Genomic DNA, 13,198 nt, shown 5'->3' on the forward strand with positions numbered 1-13,198 from the left:
GTACAGAAGCCTGTTCCCCTTGCCTCAGGTGGGACAAACTCTGTGGCATTGTTGATGCTTCTGGGCTCCCTATGGGATCAGACTGAGGCTGGAGTTCTCTTGAGGACACATCATTGCTTAGCTTCTTCCCCTGTGCAAGCTGACTTCCCTCACTCCCTTTCTCCTGTGAGCACTCCCTCAATAAATCATATGCATCCAAATTCCTATCTCACATTCTGCTTCCAAAGAACCTGATGCAAGACACCTCCTCAAATGATTCTATGTAGCCAGTAACCTATAGGGCATGTTCTTGTTTCTCTAAAATCAACAAAAATAGAAAACAAAAATAATAATGCATAAGTCTTGAGCAAGATATCAAATTGCTTAACAAATCCAAGACATTCATTTTGAAAATATTTACATGGTAACCAAAAGGTCAACCTCATAATAAAGTTAAGGCAAATTTCTGATTTTTAGTGTCTAAAAAAATAACAAAAAGAACGTTTTTTTATATTAGCATTATTATAAAATTGTTTACATTATTTATCCTAAGAGAAACAATAAATAATCCAGGACTTTTTTGAAAAATAAGTAAAGCAACAAAATAACAATAGTAAATATAAACCTTTGCTCTTTAAACATTATGAAATTTTATACAGTAAACCTGAAACATAGAGAAGGCTTAGCAATGCTTACCAAGGGATACAGAAGTCTTCTGTCATGTTGTCTCATCATCATTAATTTTATAGAGTTTTAAGTTATTTCCATTGATCTTCACAATAACCACAGGACATAGAAAATTCAGGTACTTTCTTTTAAATCATATGAAGTATTGAAAAACAACCTCAACTCTGATTGCCCATGGGAATCACCAAAGGGAGCTTCTAAAAAATATGGGAGCCTAAACCCCATGCCAAACTATTTAAACCCAAGCCTGGGGGAAGGAGGGAGCCTCAGGAATCACATTTTAAAGCTTTTGGATGATTCTAATGTGTCACCAAATTGAGAAGCACCAAATTATGTGGCCAAAGCTTTCCAGCTGCTGAGAACTGGAGTCTTACATGAACCCCAGTTTCTTTCCATCAGACTTCCTTCCAGTCATTCCATTTCACTGGAAGTTTTGAATTTCAACTGGAATTTAGAGAAAAGAAATGAAGTAGGACTGCTTGCATTCTACTGGAAGACAAAAGATAGATGATAGATGGATGGATAGATTGATCGATCAATCGATCTAGATCTAGAATCAAAACAGCTTTGGCTTTGAATGGATTTTCACAGAACAGGTTGAGATGGGTGAACTATTTGGGGATGTGTAAATGACATTTCCTTTTCAAACGTAGATGGATTTACAAATGGCAAAAACTGCTCAGCAAAGTGTGACCAAAGTTTGGTTGTTTCCTCAAGTGTTTATAAAACACAGTACTTGAGTTTATTTAGCCTAAAATATGTCCCCAACATATTTCAACACAAGCCATGAAGAATCATTAAATTCTCAGAAGACAGTAGGACAATAGAGAAGAGTATCTAGTAACTGACAAAGAATTATCTCACTGGTAGGATCAACAATTAGATATCTGACCTTTTTTCCTATACAATAATATTTCCTTGAGTTTATATTTATATCAAATTTAGTTTATAGAGACATTTTACTAATCACCTGGAAGTCAATAGTGAGAAATTTGGTGTGTAAAACATGGTTTTTCAAACTGTTTGTAGACTTACGTGTGTTCTACTGACCACAGTGAATGTGCGTGTTGGTCAGGGAGAAAGAAAATGGAAGAGTCTTAAATTGTACTCTGAAGACCTGAGCAAATACTGAACTCTAGCATCCTATTTGATGGTTACAGGGCCAGTTCCCTGCTAGAAGTAGAATCTGGCTCTCATCTCAAGCCTGGGTGAACGGAGTGCTGAGCCCCAGCGAATACCTACTAGTCCCCAATACTCTAGATCAGCGTTTCTTCAGCATTCTGTGTCATGGACTCCTTGACAGTCTGGTAAAGCCTGTAGACTCCTCAGATCCCTCAGGATTGTAAAGGAAACCAATTATATCGAAACCACGGTTCTAACTCAATGTTCTCACCATGAAAAATCACTCCTAAAGATATAACCATGGTGTTATTTGGCATTGGAAACCACTGCAGCCTAGAAGTATTCTTAGATTTATGATGCTTTGAGCTCTTTTTTTTTTTTAAAGATTTTATTTATTTATTTGAGAGAGAGAATGAGAGAGAGAGAACACATGAGAGGGGATAGGGTCAGAGGGCGAAGCAGACTCCCTGCCGAGCAGGGAGCCCGGATGCTTTGAGCTCTTAATTTGAACTGCTGGAGCTTCAAAGATGGAAAGCAGCCTTCAGGTTGTCTCAAATATTTCCTGCCCTGGGTTCCAGAGAACTGCAGACTCTGAGCACATCCCAGAGGCATGCAGCTTCTATGCAGCTAGCGTTCAGAGGCTGGGTTGGTTCACACTGTGATTCACATTCCAAAGAATTGATCAATTTAGAGACTTTTTTTTTTTTACTTCAATGATGTGGCTTATATGATAAAGAGGAGGACTAGGCTTTTTGTTTTTAAAAAGTTGCATTTAAGACAGAACTTGAGGGGCACCTGTGTGGCTCAGTCAGTTAAGCATCTGCCTTCAGCTCAGGTCATGATGCCAGGGCCCTGGGATCCAGTAGTAGGGCTCCCTGCCCAGCAGGGAGTCTGCTTCTCCCTCTCCCTCTGCCCCTCCCTCCGCTTGTGCATTTTCTCTTTCTCTCTCTCTCTCCCTCTCTCAAATAAATAAATAAAATCTTTAAAAAAAGACAGAACTTGATACTTCATATTTCCTTTCTCTTATGGATATGGATTTCATTGTTTTGGTGTCTTCTATCACCATTAAAAAAAATCACACAACTTATTTAGGCAGGAACAAAAACATTGGTTGTTACTTAGACTGCTAGGCCTCCATGATTTAAATCCTTACTTGGCATCATAAATTTCTATTAATACACTACATATTTGTCTTTTTCGTTATGTATTTTGCCCAGAAGTTACTCTCATCCAATCGTGTAAACTGTGAAACCGATTTCTTAAATCATTTTGAGAAAGAGTGTTAAAAGAGAAAGCATTTTTCACTTTTTAGGGTAAAAAGTACAATTTTCTCTTCTCACTGAAGTTCACTGAATATTTAGCAATCATCTATTGCATTAATAACGTTTCTGCATCATTTATTCAAACACTCTTTCTCAAAACACTAATTGACCAAACATTTTTTTGCCGGGAAGTGAAATAGTTGTAATCTTTTAGAAAGAAAAGGTCCAAATCTGTAAAACATTTAAGGAAGCAATTTCTTGCATTATTTGCCTATTACTCACTGCCTGTACGTTCTCTCAGTCAACACAAGGCCAAAATTACCAGAATAAGGCTGCTCAAACTTACCATGAACCAAATGATATAATGATAAAGGTAACATTTGCAGTAATGAAAAGGCTGTGTGCTTTGGAACCACAGTTTATGGTTTATGACAGTTTTGGGATCTTCATGTTTATTGGAAGAAATTTTAGGCTGTCAAAAAATTCAATAAAAGCTTTCATCTTATCTTTGTTAACTGTAAATTAAATTTAACCTTAAGGCTTTAACCCATGAAAATTGCTTCTACCTTGTAAGTTTCTCTTTGCTAGGAGTCCTGTCCCTCAGAGAAAGGGAATAGCCAGCCAAGCTGGGAGCCCATGTTCTGACTTTAATTGTGCATTAGCTCGGGCAAAGTTTGAGCTCCAAAACCAAAAGACCCCATGGCTTCAACAAGGGAGATGTCTTAGTCTCTTCCATGGAACCATTCATCTGGTCCAGGAATGTGGGGCAGCTCCACTCCAGAAGTCTCTTCAGGAATCCAGACTAGAGAATCAACTCTGATATCCTTAACACATAGCTTCCAAGTATGGGGTGGTGGTCACCAAGCTAAAGGTGAGGGGGGGGGAGGGAGAGAGGAGTGCGGGTACAGTGCTTTAAAGACAAGACCTGAAAGGGGCACACTCACTTCTGCTCATACTGCTTGGGAGACATATCGCCATTTGGCCATGCCAAGGAGGGATGGGTAATCTTAAATTCTAGCTGAGTAGCCGTGTGCCCAGCCCAAACTCCATTAGGAAGGAAAATGAGGGAAATGGATGTGCAAAACAACTGTCAGTCTACCACCATCTGGATCTGCATTTCTATTTAAATTTTCTGTTTTCACGTTACAAAAGATACACAACTACCCTTCATCAAATATGATAAGTCATCCTGGCAATAGGTCACAACTTTCCCATTTGTAGGGTTTAAGTGAGGTGGGCATGTATGTAATTTATGTAATTAGTGTTTAGACTCTTAGAAAAAAGTCTTCTATTATGGCAATTTATATGTAAAATATTAGGGAGAATTTTAGGATTTTATTTTTGCCATATGTTCATAAATGTCACCACATTTTCAAGTTTACATTCTCAATAATTATACAGTTATGAGTAGATTGGGCCTGTAGAATTACATGTGTAAAATGTTCTAAATTATGCAAAAAAAAATATTAACCACAACCATCTATGAAGTCGGTGTTGCATTCTAGTGTTTGGGTTAGGTTCATTACATACATTATTACACTTTAAAAGCTACATCTTAAGAAGCAGGTACAATTCGGTTCATTTAGCAGATCAGAACACTTAGGTACAGAGAGTTGAGATAATTTGGCCAAGTTCCTCCATGGTAAAGTAGGGATTTGAAACCAGAGCTGTCTGATTCTGAAACACTTTCTATTCATCATCTCACTTAATCCTTATAACAATCCTTTGAAGTAGGCAGCTGGTCCTGCCTCATTTAATACAGTAGAAAGTAAAGATCAGGAAGGTTAAATGACTTGCCAAATAAAGAGAGTTAGTAAGTAATGAAGTAAGAGTCTCTGATTCTAAAAATCTATGATCTCTGAATAACTTGGTAAATTAAAGTCACACTGTATTTACAATCAACAAATCTGTCTGATCAACAGAACAGGCATCATCTCCTATTTGGGTGATCTTGGACAAGCCACCTACTTTCCCAATATCCCAAGAAGGATAACAAACATCTTCAAAGTGCAGTTGTGAAAACTAAATACATTTACATAAAGTGCACACAAGGAACCTGATACAGTAGGTGCTCACGCTCTAATTTTCAGCCCTTTCTGCATCTGAATTTAGGTGTGGCTTTATAGAGACTCTATGTCCACATTTAGAAACAGAAACCCAGAATGGAAAATGGAGTTCTCCAAAGTAATAATATTAATTAATAGGCCTTGCAATCCTGTTAAATTATAAAGATGAAGGAGGAATCACTTTGAAGCCAAGTATGAGAAAACACTTTTTTCACATACCAAATTCAGTAGGTGCAAAATATAGCTGTTATTTATTTGTACCCCAAGGGGAACCCTGAAGACAAATAGAAGCCATCAAACACCACCTTCTCTCCTAATTGGTCTTTTGGCACCTTTGTAATTAATCTTTACATTTAATAAAACTCAAAAACTTAGGTGATTCCCTCGCTAAATCCTCTTTTATTCATTAGTGCTACTGAGATACCAGATTTCTTTCTGTTTGTCTCTGAATTTATCTTCCTTATGCCGTTGAGTCCTGGGATTTCAGGAGAACAGTCACTCTAAGGTCCTATGACATGAGTGATGAGCTATATTATAATAATGATTAGTAGTCACAATAGTGGCTATTATTTATTCAACAGTTTTCCTGGTACATTTTGTCTATTAGTTCTTTAATGTGCAACAACCCTATTAGATCGGTATATTATTATCTCTACTTGCATAAAATGAAAGCATAGAGAGATTAAGAAACTTGTCTGTAGTCTCACAGTTAGTAAGAAGACTTCAATCCAGCACCAATCCACCTGATGACCATTCCACTACCATGCTCCCCAGGAGCTAAAGTCATCCTGTTTATGGAAGAGGAAAAGACTTCAATGGGTTCCAGTACCCCCTTTAAAGTATTCCTTTCTGACCTGAACGTGAGACAGGAATCCATCAAAATCCTAGAAGAGAACATAGGCAGTAACCTCTTTGACATTGCCCACAGCAACTTCTTTCAAGATACATCTCCAAAAGCTAGTGAAACAAAAGCAAAAATGAACTTTTGGACTTAATCAAGATAAAAAGCTTCTGCACAGCAAAGGAAATAGTCAACAAAACAAAGAGGCAACCCACAGAATGGGAGAAGATATTTGCAAATGACACTACAGATAAAGGGCTGGTATCCAAGATCTATAAAGAACTTCTCAAACTCAACACCCAAAAAACAAATAATCAAGTCAAAAAGTGGGCAGAAGATATGAAAAGACACTTCTCCAAAGAAGACATACAAATCGCTAACAGACACATGGAAAAATCATCATCATTAGCCATCAGGGAAATCCAAATCAAAACCACATTGAGATACCACCTTACACCAGTTAGAATGGCAAAAATGGACAGGGAAAGAAACAACAAATGTTGGAGAGGTTGTGGAGAAAGGGGAACCCTCTTACACTGTTGGTGGGAATGCAAGTTGGTACAGCCACTTTGGAAAACAGTGTGGAGGTTCCTCAAAAATTTAAAAATAGAGCTACCCTATGACCCAGCAATTGCACTCCTGGGTATTTACCCCAAAGACACAGATGTAGTGAAAAGAAGGGCCATATGCACCCCAATGTTCATAGCAGCAATGTCCGCAATAGCCAAACTATGGAAAGAGCCGAGATGCCCTTCAACAGATGATGAATGGATAAAGAAGATGTGGTCCATATATACTATGGAATATTACTCAGCCATCAGAAAAGATGAATACCCAACTTTTACATCAACATGGATGGGACTGGAGGAGATTATGCTAAGTGAAATAAGTCAAGCAGAGACAGTCAATTATCATACGGTTTCACTTATTTGTGGAACATAAGGAATAACATGGAGGACATTAGGAGAAGGAAGGGAAAGATGGGGGGGGAGGGGAATTGGAGGGAGAGATGAACCATGAGAGACTATGGACCTGAGAAACAAACAGGGTTTTGGAGGGGACGGGGGAGGGGGGATTGGTTAGCCCGGTGATGGGTATTAAGGAGGGCACATACTGCATGGAGCACTGGGTGTTATACGAAAACAATGGATTGTGGATCACTACATCAAAAACTAATGATGTATTGTGTGGTGACTAACATAACATAATAAAATAAAAATAAAAAAAAGTATTCCTTTCTGGTGGAGAATCAATATCACTATATTCTTTTAAAAGTTCTTTGGAGAGTCAAATTGATATATTTGTAAAATCTTCTTTAAGATGTCAAAAAAACCTGACTCGAATATTTTTAAGTCGGTATACATTTAACTTTCCCCTTTTTCAGGATGCAACACAATTAAAATTAAACTTCATTTCTCTTCGCTGCTGCCAAATCGTGACCGTTGAGAATGGCATCTCCCATTTGTTACAATAAAAGGGCCTGGACTGATGATGCTGAGTCTATAAATTCTGACAGTTTTAGAAGTAAATATTAATTATTACACAAGTGGTTCCTTGTAACAGATTCACGATAGAATAATTTCATTTTAATAATGCATAAGCATAGAGAATAAAAACATAATGAAAACCGCAGCTCGAACAGTTTTTCTTGCTCTACCTCTTTTTCTATCAAAGACATGACTTAAAGAAATCATATCAGAATCAGCTTTCTAGTTTTCTGTCGATTTGCCTTTGGCCTTAGGGCAATTCTACCTTCCCTCAGCTGGGCAGCACATCGGGCTCAGATTCGAAAGACTAACAGAGGATCCTGCAGGGCTAGGCGGACAGATGGCCTTCCAGACTGGGCTTGCCGCACGGTGGAGATGAAAGGGGCCCTTCCCTTCCCAGGCTTAGTCACTGCCACTCTCTGTCTTGTAACCCGAGGCCTTTAAAAGCCCCCACAATCTCCTAAATCTAGATAAACAACTCTTTTAACACAGCTTTGAGTTGTGCCCAAGTCTTGCATCCAAAGTCACTTTCACTTTTATGTAAAAGAGAGTGGAAAGACTGGATCCAAAGGCTCCACCCGGACTCTAACACATCTGTGGTCCCTGTGTCATTTGGACTTGGAAAATCATCTCTTTCCAGGAGCTATAGGACTGTATCTTGTCGGTGTCTCATGCCTTCACCGATTGCAATTGCATAGGGAACTTCTTAAATTGATACCATAGAGTTTGCTATGTATATTGGTTTGCAAGTCAAGAGAAGGCCAAAATAATTATTTTAGGATATCAAAGTACTTGTCGACCTCCTTGTATGCCTTATTTTCTTTCTAGCGTTCACCTGAAATGATGCTAAGTAGCAAGTTACTTGCTTCATTGACTACCTCACCTACTAGAAGGTAAACTACATGACGGCAAGAACTGCATCTGCTCTGCTGACTACTGCATTCCCAGGGCCTAGAGCAGTGTTTCTCGCACGACAGACTCCTGGTTGGAATAAGTGAATGTGCATATTATGCACGTATGAATATGTGCACGGCGTCTGCCACACAGATGGTTATTCAACATCCAGGATTAGCAGGAATGAGTTGCAAAAAGAAAGCAGGAATAGTTAAAGAGCTAGAGTACATTCACTGGGACATTGAAAGTTGCTGTCATCAGGGGCACCTGGGTGGCTCAGTTGGTTAAGCGACTGCCTTCGGCCCGGGTCATGATCCCAGGGTCCTGGGATCGAGCCCCGCATCGGGCTCCCTGCTCACCGGGGAGCATGCCTCTCCCTCTGCCTCTGCCTGCTGCTCCCCCTGCTTGTGCTCTCTCTCTCTGTCAAATAAATAAATAAAATCTTAAAAAAAAAAAAAAAGAAAGAAAGAAAGTTGCTGTCATCATGGAGAGGCTTTGGCCGTGACAGCAGCACCAGCAGTGCCCTTGACATCCAGCATCAGGGAACTAGGGGGAATGCTGGCTCCTTGGCCCCGGGCATTGGCAGCTCCAGAAGGACAATGATGCCATCAGTCAGTACGGGCGCATATCTGCCACTTTGGGCATCAGTAGTAAGCAGGCATTACCATGATGAGCAGAGCAAGTGAGGAAGAAAACAAAAGCACTGATTCTAAACTTCCAACTCCGACCATTCTAAATTTCTCCTAGACCCATCTGGAAGGAATCAAGACAATTTAGAGTTCCTTCAGAGGGTATAGAAATATGATTTTGCATTATTATTATTATTATTTTCTATTCTTATAACTGCCTGAAAGCACAATGATTATATTTTGTTTTTAAAATGGTGTATGGGGAGAGACATTGAAAGCAGAAATTACTCCTTGGGGGGAAAAGAGGACCAAGTGGGGCCAAGAAGGAGTAATCTTTGTGGGCAGATGTCACAACCCAACAGAAGAGAGAAGGACAAGAAGAAAGATGGTGACCTTCAGTAAACTGGTACCAGGAGTCACAGCTAAGTGTCTATTAGCTAGAGCACAGCCCTGGAATGATCCATGACATTCTCAGGAGGGCACCCAAGGGCAAAATTTGGCTGCTGTCTCAGAGATCACTGAGAAACTAGGAGGAGGCAGCGAAGTCTCCTGCCAGCATGGAGTAAGGAAGATAGAAAACGAAAGATGAGAGCGAGGTTTGGGCTGGAGGATGCAGATCACATAAAGCCAGCTGCTTTTAGGCCATTATAAAAATTTGGGCTTTTATTTTGTGTGAATGGGAAGCCTCCGGGGAGTCCCCAAGAGAGGAGTGACATTTAAAAGAATCACTCAGACTGCCAAGGAGGGGCAAGGGTGAAAGCAGAGAGCTGGCAATAATCTTCAATTAGAGCAGCAACAGTAGAGAGTGAGAAAGAGTTCAATTTCTGAAACTATTTTGAAGGCAGAGAAAATAAAACTTGCTAATGGCTTAGATGTGTAGTGCAGAAGAGAGAGTACAGAGCCTGACACCAGAGTTTTTGGCCTGAGTACTTGGAAGGATGGGGCTGCCATTTGCTGTGATGGGGAAGGCACAAGAAGAGCAAATTTGGGCGTAAAAATTAAAGTTCCTATTTGGCATCCAAGCAGAAATGCCAGGTGGTACATTTGAGACATGAATCTGAAATTCAAGGAGCGGTCTGAGCTAGAGTAATCGCCATATAGCTAGGATTTAAAGCCACAGACTGGGTGAAATCACTTTGGAGGTGAGTGTAGAGGAAGAAGAAGCCCAATGTCCGAGCCATGAGAACTCTAACATGTAGAGGTCAGAAAGATGAAGAAGATCCAGAGAAGGCTGAAAACAAACAGCCAGAGGGTAGGAGAACTTACAATATTATTTAGATAAGTATATATGTTCAAATAAGGAGACAGAAGATGGAAGGAGGGGAAGGAAGGAAGAAGAAAAGAAGGAGGAAGGAGGGAAGGAAAGCAAGAAGGTAAAATTAGCTCTCTAGGTAGTGGGACAGTAGGAATTTTCATTTTCTTGTGTTTTTCTGATTTATATTTCTTTTGTTTTTTAAGCTTCCCATAGAGAAAAAAATTTTTAATAAGAATTTTTATTATAAAATTAAAGAATACATTGGTTTTGGGGTACCTGGGTGGCATGGTTGGTCTTGCTTTCCACTCTGGTCGTGATCTTGTGATCTTGGAGTCGTAGGATCGAGGCCCCCATCCGGCTCCACACTCAGCGGGGAGTCTACTTGGGATTCTCTCCTTCCCTCTCCCTCTGCCCCTCCCACTCGTGCTCTCTTTAAAAATAGATAGGTAGATCTTTAAAAGAAAAAGAATGAATACATTGGTTTTAAGTATTTTAAGAGCTATAACAGATGAAAATTGGGACTTCTCCGGGCTTGAAAATGATTGTCTTTTTTTTTTTTTTTTAAGATTTTATTTATTTATTTGACAGAGAGAGAGAGCACAAGCAGGGAGAGTGGCAGGCAGAGGGAGAGGGAGAAGCAGCCCTCCCACTGAGCAAGGAGCCCAACATGGGACTCGATCCCAGGACCCCAGGATCATGACCTGAGCCGAAGGCAGACGCTTAACCAACTGAGCCACCCAGGTGCCCTGAAAGTGATTATCTTAAACATGTTAAAGTATACATTACATTCCTGAAAAGAACATGAGTGAAGAGACTGTGGGTCCAGCCGCTGGGGATGGGGCCCCTAAGCTGTGCTGTATGAGCTAAGGAGGCTATGAAGAGCTAGACTGGCTTTTTAGAAAGCAGGCTGGAAGCCAGAAAGCAAAAATAAAAAGAGAGAATATAAAGTGACCTCTAGAACAGAGGAGGCTGAGAGACAAACTCTCAAAAGGACCTAGACTCAAGGATAAGAGAGTTTACAGAGCAGAAGTGGGAGAGGTAAGGGCAGCAACCTCGTGGAGCATCTTCTCTGTTGCCACTACATTTGAGGCTAGGAAGAAGAGCCTGAGACCCCCAGGGGGGGCTGAGAATAAAGCCTACACAGCAGAGACAGAGTCCGACTCCCAAGAAGAGTCATATTCTTTTTTGTTTTTTTAAGATTTTATTTATTTATTTGACAGAGATAGAGAGAGAGCACAAGTAGGCAGAGAGGCAGGCAGAGGGAGAGGGAGAAGCAGACTCTCCACCGAGCAGGGAGCCCGACGTGGGGCTCGATCCCAGGACCCTGGGATCATGACCTGAGCCGAAGGCAGCCGCTTAACCGACTGAGCCACCCAGGCGCCCCAAGAAGAGTCATATTCTGATAGCGTCATTAGAGCTCCCAGGATCAAGCCATGACCAAAATTATCCCTGGATTTTCCAGCTACCTGCCAATAAACTTCCTTTTTGTGTTTAAGAAAGTTGGAATTGAAAGTCTGATTGAACCCCAATCCTTTGCCGACACAAAAGTCCTGACAGAATGACATTAAAATCTAAGTCTGTATCTTCTAGCAGTAACTCTTACACGGAACCTTTAGTTTTGAAGTCGGACATGAAAGTAATATTATAATGTAGATAAAGCGAACGTTTATTTGACACTGACCATATGTCAGACTTGGTTCCAAGCATTTTACAGATTTTACCTCATTTAATCTCGCCACAATCCCATGAGGCCATTGCTCTTATTACCATTATTAATTTCATGTTATAAGCGAAAACTCCAAGAGAGGGGAGAAAACTTGCTCAGCTCCACACCATGTAAATGATGACCAGCAACAGAAAATCCCTGCAGAGTCCCTCCAAGAGGGTTGACTCTTGAGTGACAGCTTCTAATTTCTGGCTTTGGTTTATCCTCAGCAGCACAACACCTCCAGATTATGTGGCATTATATTCTAGACAATAAATTTTAACCTCCTGTCAATTTAACTGTCTTCCCAAACATTACATTTTATTTAGATTTTAGTAAAATGTGTGGGGGAGGGGAACCTCTCATGTTTTATCCATTCCATCCAGACCCCTCAGTAAAAATTCAAAGTATGACATGAACGAATTTTCCCTTTTGATTTTTCAAAGCCATTTGCTCTCAAGGTAACACCAAAAATGGGATGTTTCTTCCAGTTTCTAACAGAAAATTCATAAAAGCCATGGCTCTTCTTTTCACAAATGGTTTGTGAAGGCACAAAGGCAGAAATCATGGTTCCTTAGAGAAGCACCAGAAGAAGTCTCCAGTTAGACAAGGCATGCCTTCCATGCCTTCCATTTAAATCCATTTTCTTTACTCGGCTTTCTCACAAACCTGAACTAAACTTCAACTTTCAACAAAATTGTGGAAAACCTTGCTTGGCTTTTAGTTTAAAATGTTTCACCAGACTCCACAAGGTCAGTATGATGAAGGTGTTCGGCTTGAGCTGTGGCTGGTGGTCCATTAAAGTTAGTCTGCTGGTTGAAAACAGTTTTTGTGTTTATGAATTTATTTTGCAAAGGCTCTGAAACTATACCCTTTTAAGTCGCCTCAGGGCAAAGATACGTATAAAACTTCATTAATTAAAATAATAAACTACCTAGATCATAAATAAAGAGCTGGTAGTTATACTGATTATTATATACAGGCAAGTAAGAAATTGGAATCTCCAAGCTGAGCTGATCAGGACAAAAGTACAAATTTTTAAAATGTTTTTACTATAGCTTCCCAAAGAAAAATTTGGAAGAGGCATGAAAAGATGGAGAGAAACAGGAGTGTATTATAGAACCAGAGTTTCAAGCCATTTCCAGACAGAAATCTGTAGACCAGTGTGGACTCTATAGACAAAAGATACTGTCAGACTTCTTTGAACCTGCAAATCCTGAAATTGCTACAGCCTCTGAGTAATATGGGATACATAATTGTGAGGCTTGCTT

Source organism: Mirounga leonina, unplaced genomic scaffold (assembly GCF_011800145.1).
Source record: "Mirounga leonina isolate KUSES-001 unplaced genomic scaffold, KU_Mleo_1.0 Mir_129, whole genome shotgun sequence".
In the NCBI taxonomy this organism is placed as follows: domain Eukaryota; kingdom Metazoa; phylum Chordata; class Mammalia; order Carnivora; family Phocidae; genus Mirounga; species Mirounga leonina.